This window comes from Dipodomys merriami, unplaced genomic scaffold, assembly GCF_024711535.1.
Source record: "Dipodomys merriami isolate MVZ:Mamm:240054 unplaced genomic scaffold, mDipMer1.0.p SCAF_33, whole genome shotgun sequence".
Taxonomy (NCBI): Eukaryota; Metazoa; Chordata; class Mammalia; order Rodentia; family Heteromyidae; genus Dipodomys; species Dipodomys merriami.
This window is the reverse complement of record NW_027204826.1, coordinates 252,334-260,558: the sequence shown is the minus strand read 5'-3', so window position 1 is coordinate 260,558 and position 8,225 is coordinate 252,334. Positions and strand designations below refer to the sequence as shown.

The 8,225-nt window shown below is 36.6% G+C and overlaps 1 pseudogene; it reads right to left on the bottom strand.

The window, feature by feature from the left end:
• Window positions 1-512: 512 nt before the first annotated feature.
• Window positions 513-957, bottom strand: LOC138841796 (nucleoside diphosphate kinase B pseudogene; annotated as a pseudogene).
• Between the last annotated feature and the right edge of the window lie 7,268 nt (window positions 958-8,225).

Sequence of the window (8,225 nt, the reverse complement as noted above, 5' to 3'; positions counted from 1 at the left end):
GAGGGAAGAGTAGGGCAGGATATGGGAGAGAGCAAGGTAGAGGGAAAGAAGAAATAATGTAAAAGAAAGAAGGAAAGATGAAAGAAAGGAAGAAAGAAATGGAGAAAGAGAAAGAAATAGACCTTATCTCTAAAATGTGCAGTGGGGAAATAAACACAGTGACAATAATGACTCTGATTCAGCTATGAAGGAAAATCATGACCCTCAGAAAAAGCTTGACACCTATTGAAAAATAAACTAACACAAATGTCCAGGAAAAACTGAAGCCAAAATATCATGGATGCACCTGAAGTTGTCTTTGTAGGAACTATTCCCTTTGTGGTAATCCCAGTAGAAAAAAACAATATGAAACAAATTATGTCATTCTTTTTTCTTTCCTAGTTCCACAGGCTTTATTGGTAAATATGCTTTAGAAAAGTTCCATCATATCATTCTGTCAGTGAAATGGAGAGCTGTGTCCAGGGACTCAGATATTTTGCTAAAGGTGATCAGGTCCCCTGCTGTGTCCACTTCTACTCATAGACCCAGTCATCAGCACAAGACTTATAATCAACCAATTCTTCAGGTTAAACCATAAGCTGATTTCCTTCTCAGCACTTTTTACTGAGTCACTACCATGAATGATGTTCCTGCCAACTTGAATGCAGATGTCCCCTCGAATGGTGCCTGGCTTAGAATCTGCTGGATTGATTTCTCCAAGCATCACTCGGCCAGTCTTCACCACATTCAGCCCCTCCCAGACCATGGCTACCACAGGTCCATAATTCATATATTTCACCAGCCCGGGAAGGGACGGTCTTTCAGGTCAATGTAGTGCTGCTTCAGGTGTTCCTTAGAAGCCTTCAGGAACTTCATGGCCACCAGGCAGAATCCCTTTCTGCTTGAAGTGCTTGATGATCTCTTCTGCTGCAAGCCGTCAGGCTTGATGGTGATGAAGGTCAGCTCCAGGTTAGCCATGGCTTGGGAAGCTGGAGGTGGGGGATGTGATCTCAGCAGCAGCAGCAGCCAATTATGTCATTCTTTTGCTTACAATCTTCATTTGCCTCCTCATTCACGCAGAGTCCATTCTACCATGCTTTCCCAATGCCTCCTAGGCCGTGGGCCATCTGACCCCTGATGTATCTGTAAATTGTAGTTGTGTTTTTCTGTCACCTTCCCCCTCCTCCAGCCATCCTTCACCAATCAGCACCTTTTGTCAAAATCTCTACACCCTTCTGTACTTGAATCTTTTTTTTTTTTTTTTTTTTGGTCGATCATGGGGCTTGAACACTGGGCTTGGGCGCTGTCCCTCAGCTCTTCAGCTCAAGGCAAGCGTTCTACCGCTTGAGCCACAGGGCTACTTCCAGTTTTCAAGTGGTTTATTGGAGATAAGTGTTTCATGGACTTTCCTTGCCCGGGCTGGCTTTGAACCATGATCCTCATATCTCAGCCTCCTTAGTAGCTAGGATTACAGGCGGGAGCCACCAGCGCCCAGCTGTACTTAAATCTTTACTGAGACAACTTCATGGTTGCTCATTGTGTACTTTCAATTCTTTACTAGCGGGCTGGGAAGGTAGCTCAGTGGTAGAGCACTTGCCTTGCATGCTTGAGGCCCTGGGTTCAATTCCTCAGCACCACATAAGCAAAAAAGAAAAAAAGCCAGAAGTGGCACTGTGACTCAAGTGGTAGAGCGCTAGCCTTGAGCTGAAGAGCTGAGGAACAGCGCCCAGGCCCAGAGTTCAGGCACCATGACCGGACCCAAACACACACACACACACACACACACACACACACACACACACACACACACACACACACACACACACACACACACACACACACACACACACACACACACACACACACACACACACACACACACACACACACACACACACACCCCTAATCAATTCTTTACTAGCAAGCACCATTCTAGGACATCTTTCCTGACCACACTTTTTGAGGTTTCCACTGAAAACTGAACTCCTAGCAGCATAAAAAGGTTTCAATTTGGGGGTGGTGGTGGGTGGTGGTGCCTTATTTCTATAATCCTAGCTAGTCAGGAGGCTGAGATCTGAGGATCCTTGTGCTAAGCTAGCCTGGAAAGAAAGTCTGTGAGATTTGTCTGTAGTTAAACAACAAAAAACTGGAAGTGGTACTGGAACTGGCCCAAAGTGTAGAGGGTTAACCTTGAGCAAAAGAACTCTGGAACAATACTCAGGCCCTGAGGTCAAGCCCCATGTACAACAAAAAGAACGTTTCATTTTTTTTTTCTGCTATGGTTTCCTCTTTTAACACACTATGTGCTTTATCTAAGTCTTAGTTAAGGTTCCTGTGTACAAATCTCACTCTCACAAGTAAATGTTTGTCTGTCAAAAATAACAAAGTCTACACAATCTACCTAATGTATCATAAGTAAGTTTACAATAAATATTTATTAAGTGTGGGTGTTCAGGCATTAGACTAATTCTTACTTTAAAAAACCATGTTGTCCTTTCCACTTCAACAATTGAGTAGAAAATAGAGGCATCTCTGGATTCCTTTGGTTCTTTCTAAAATTTATATTTTCCAGATTGTTTTTCCATTGATGCAGAAAAGTTCAAAACTGTTGTTACTGTTATGTATTGTATTGCTAGTATGTAGAGTAATTTTAAGCATGGGAAAATGGATCAAAAGCATTTCAAACTTCATTTGTGTGAAAATTTCCATTCATTATCTAAATTCAAAAAACAAAAATTACCAAAGGAACTATTTCCTTGGTAAAAAGAAGAACATGCTAGTCAGAGATGGTCTCTTCCATGTAGGAATCTTGGAGGAGTTGAGTTTATAGTGTGCTGACTTTGAGAAGGAGGTTGCTGTGATGGGTCTTTTGTAACACTTACTATTTGTTTGGCACTAGAGGCCTGGTGGGACAAACACATTTGTCTCTGACTCTCTTTCAGAAAATCCATGGCTGAAATTGATTGCATAAGATAATAATTGTCCTCCTACCATTTCCTTCTTAGTAATATTACTTATATTTGTGATTTTGGAACATTTCTCTGCTTATATGTAAGAGTCATCTATGGAGCAATTTAAAGAGAGAAATGTCAGTATCTTTGTTATAAGGTAGTAATATTGGTGTTTCTTACACTTTACAATATAAGGTCTGTAACAATGATTATTTTAACAAATCTAGCTTAATTATATAATCATTAGACATTTTGATAATAGTGTCTGAGAAAATTCAAGGTCACTTTATTTTCAAGAGAAGTCAAACTAATCAGAATATTGATATTTTTGAAATGTATATAATGAGGCATGTATATTTTCAAAGGCAATGTTACCCACAAGACATTTTCAGAGTTTCTTATTTTGTCATGTATCTCATTGAATTTTACTTTTTGTCCAAATTAAAGCTTACTATATATTTTTCTGCTATTCATTTGTCTTTATCATTAAATTGTAAGCAAAGAGGTTTCAATTCAATAAGTTTGGTTATTAGTACAATGAATCTTGATTATTATTGACTCTTCCATCGTTTTTCCCCTTTCCCACTATTACCCATCCTCTTAAGTTACCTGGTTCCATTTTACATATGTATCATCAATGTAATGATTGTATTTGGTATCCGTTCTTTTCATTAATCTGTCCCCTTTTTTCTTAAACGTCTTCCCCAGCCAAATATGACTTCCCTTTTTACTATTTATTTTCTTGCACTCTTCATTTTTTGTTATTCAAAGAACTGCCATCACTGAAATATTCTCATGAGTATACCAAGTTTTGTGTTTTTTTAATTTTATATTTATTCCAACTTGTACACAGGAGCTGATCTTCAATACATTAGTGCATGAGTACAGTGGATTTTGATCATTGTCATCTCTTTCATAATTTCCCCAACCCTGTCAATCCCACCTTTATTGCTTCATTTATCTTTTTCTCCCCATCTTGATCCCAGCCCTATCTCTGAGTACCTGGTGTTTATTTTGTGTTTATTTTGTTGGAATGTGAGTTAGCTTTTCTAAGGAATTACATCATTTGAATTCCTCCCCAAATCACCCACATTTCAGTCCATATCTATTGTATACTTGAAATCCACCCAAGTGTGTATGTTGTATCATTATAGATTATATCTAACTTCCTGGGCTTGACTTTCTTCTCTTAGTTAACTTAACATGATTTTTCCCCAGGTCCTTCCCTTTCTTTGCAAATGATAGAATATCATTCGAATGGATGAGTAAAATTCAACTGTATATAGATATGCATATAGATATGCATTTATATGTATATAGCTATCACATTTTCCTGATCTACCTGCTACTTGAGTGAAATAATCCATGTCTAAATGTGATTTCTTGTAGTTACTGATGTAAAACAGTTGTTCACTGCAGCATTTAACTTTGAGCAGTTCTTGTCTCTTCTTACTTATAGCCATGTGTTTTATGTTTTGTTTTTGTTTTTATTTTGGTTGCCATTTGTGGGGCTTGAATTTAGGGCCTTGTACTCTTGCTTGACTTTTATTCAATCCAGGCTAGCATTGTACCTCTTGAACCACAGGTTGATTTCTAGATTTTTGCTAATTAGTTGGAGATAACTGTCTTATGAACTTTTCTCTTTCTTTTCTTTTCTTTGTGGCAGTCATGGGGCTTGAACCCTGGTCCTGAGTGTTGTCCCTCAGCTCTTCAGCTCAAAGCTAGCACTCTACCACTTGAGCTACAGTGCCACTTCCTGTTTTCTGGTGGTTTATTGGAGATAAGAGTCTCACAGATTTTCCTACCTAGGCTGGCTTTGAACTGTGATCCTTACATTTCAGCCTCTCCAGTAGCTAGGATTATAGGAATTAGCCACCAGTGCCCAGCCTTATGAACTTTCTGCTAAGCTGGAGTTGTACCTGGATCCTCACATGTCAACATCCAAAAATACCTTGGATTAGGAACAAGTGCATCCAACACTTGACTACTTCTCTTTATTTTACACTTTTGTTTTCAATGTTTTAGGAAGCAACAATATCATTTGTATAATCTTGTGTATACAGTCTATTTTCTAACAAAAATCATTCATTTTGTAGTCTGATACTTTACATTTTTATATATGTCGACTCCTATAAATTAAAGAGGTTCATAATTGTATATGAATCTGTTTCTAACAGAAAGACTAAACATTTGATTGTATATATTTTACACTTTGTAATATTTTATTATATAACTATATATACATAAATATGCATATACAATTTATGTATAGTATATTAAATATATATCTTTATACATATATATCTACATATATATGTGTATAGATGGTATATGTGTGCTAGTATTAGGACTTAAACTCAGGGCCTATGTGCTTTTGCTTTTCTTTTTTGTTCAAGACTGGCACTATTCCAATTGAGCCACAGCTCCACTTTTAGCTTTTTGTTTCTTAGTTTGAGATAAGAGCCACATGGTCTATTCTACTTGGTCTAGCTTGAAACTATATCCTCATCTTTTAGCCTCCTAAATAGCTAGGTTTAAAGGCATGAACTACTAGCACCAGTCCTATTATACTTGAATTGAAAAATAAATTTAAAGAACAAAGATTTGTAGTATTTTCAAATCAGTATCATTTCATTTACACTAAAACACACTGCTTTCAAAATTGATTTGTTTTTGTTATTCCAACTCACTTACCAAGGAAGGAAAGGAAATGGAAAAAGGAAACATTCAAAACCAAAATACCTCTGAATATACCAAGGCTCATGCCTGCTAGCTATTATTTCTTTGCTAGGAAATATAACAGGATGATACAGTCTACAGTTAAAGTAGAAGAACAAGCTCTCCACTGAGGCTGCAGAAAGGCTGATTAGGATGGAACAACCTTATCTAGGAAGTTTCACAAAGTTTTTGCTGTGGTAGGTTGAGTCTAGTAGATAAGTGTAGCCAATATTAGAGGAAGTTTATTGTAAAAGGCCTTATAGAGATGAGGAGGATAACTGAAGGTGAATGTGTGATTAGAGAGGCTTTTTTTGGGGGGGGGCTCCGGTCGTGGGGTCTGAACTCTGGGCCTGGGCGCTGTCCCTCAGCTCTTCAGCTAAAGGCTAACGCTCTACCACTTCAGCCATAGCATCACTTGCAGCTATTTTTTCTGCTTATGTGGTGCTGAGGAATTGAACCCAGGGCCTCATGCAGGCAAGGCAAGCGCTCTACCACTGAGCCACCTTCTCAGCCCCAAGGCTTGCTTTCTTGAAGATAGATGTTTATAGAGTAGGTTTTATACTGTTGAAAATGAGACAGTTAAGGAAGGGATGCTTATTTATTTTTTTAGGTCCAGGAATTAGAAATATTATAACATTATCTTTGAAAATTGACAGTAAAGTAAGTGTATTTGCAATTTCTATTGCAACATACAGTTTTACCCAATAAGTGATTGTTTATTCTGAATAGATTTAGAAATGAAACATCATAATATATTTGAACACACAAAAATAATGACATACAACTTGCCGTGCATGGAATTAAAAAATATGTAACAAGGCTCATGTCTGAAATCCCACCTGCTCAGGAGGCTGAGATCTGAGGATAACTGTTTGAAGCCAGCCCAGACAGAAAAAAATGTGAGACTCATACTACCAATTAGCCTCCAAAAAAAAGTAGGAGATTGATGTGTGGATCAAGTGATAGAGTACAAGCCCTGAGCACTATGGCACAGAGACAGCACCTGGGTCCTTGTTCAACCCTCAGTACTCATACAAAACAATAAATTATGTAACTAAGGCATGTGGTGCATATTAAATAGTTCTCATTCCTTATGCCCTTCATAGTATATGTAACACAAAATTCAGTTTTGTACATGTATTAATTATAGTTACTATAGTATCAATTATTATAAACATTATACATATATTACTTATATATTATATAACATAATGATATTATACATATATTATTCCTACATTATTTATAGTAATTATAGTAATATCAGTAAAAAAGATATATGTTTTAGAAAAGAGAATGTTTTCTTTGGTATAATGAGGAAGTAACAGTCACAAAAATTATTCCTTTTCGATTATATATATATATAATTATTTCTTTTGCATTCAAGATACTGAATGATAAATCATGTTTTCATATGCACTGGTGTCATTGGCATGGAGTTGTTCTCCTAAAGCATTTACTCCAGGCAGAATAAACAGTGGAACCCTGAATGATTGTCATTCAGAAATTTCTTTAGAAAATTAACCAATCTTGTTTTAATTATTAACAAATTTGTACTCAATACCCTTTTCATTTATAAAATATTTGCATTCAATAGCAATATTATTGCCATTATAACTATAATTAGAAAGATAATGTGGATTCATCTGCTCAATATCTCTTAAAAGGTAATGTGACATTCACAGAATATCCAGATAAGCATGATGGAAAATGGATTTGAATTCTAGGTCTGCAACTGGTCAGTCTTAGGTACTTGGGAAATTTGGTTGGCCTTGCCTGCCTAGGTCTTTAGATAGATAGATAGATATAGATTTAATGAAGTATTGAATAAAAAGCACAGAATTTTTTCTCAAGTATGTATATTTACATTTTGAAAAGGTAATTTAAAAAGTGTAGCCATTATTGTGTATTTCTTTGAAAAAATGAGTGCATTTCAGGAGTATCTTCACTTCAGCTTCTATAAGAAGATGGGTAATTGTATCTTTTGTATGTTTGCCATGTGCATTTTAAATAATGGTATTTATTTCATAGGTCACAAACTGAATAATTGGAGTGGATAACCCTAATGTCTTATTTCAGTTGCCTGAATCAGACTCACAAGAGTCTAAATTTCCTAGTTATGAACATTTCTCCATGCAAACTTAACAACATAGAATGGAATGTGAAGGTAAAGCCTTCACATACCTCTAAAGCTTTTATATATATTTGAGTTATATGCACCTACACTAGTTAGCACTCATGGAACACTGATATATTATAATAGTGTTCATATCAAAAATATACTTTAGTTTAAAGTAAAATGAGATGGGCTGTATACTCTCAACCAAAGAGCAATGATCACCCACTGCAATTTTTCTCAGTGGGAAAACCCTCCCATGCATTCTACTGACTTCTATTTTGTGTTTTACCATTATTGGAGAGGTCACGTTGTGTCTGCATACAATGCTGTAACACCCTTAGCTGCCTTTCAGTTGTACCTCCATTCTTGTCATCATGGTCAACTGTGCAGCTGTAATCACATATTTAGTGGACACTTGATCTTGTCAAGCCCTGATTTAAAATCCAGCTTTCACTTCT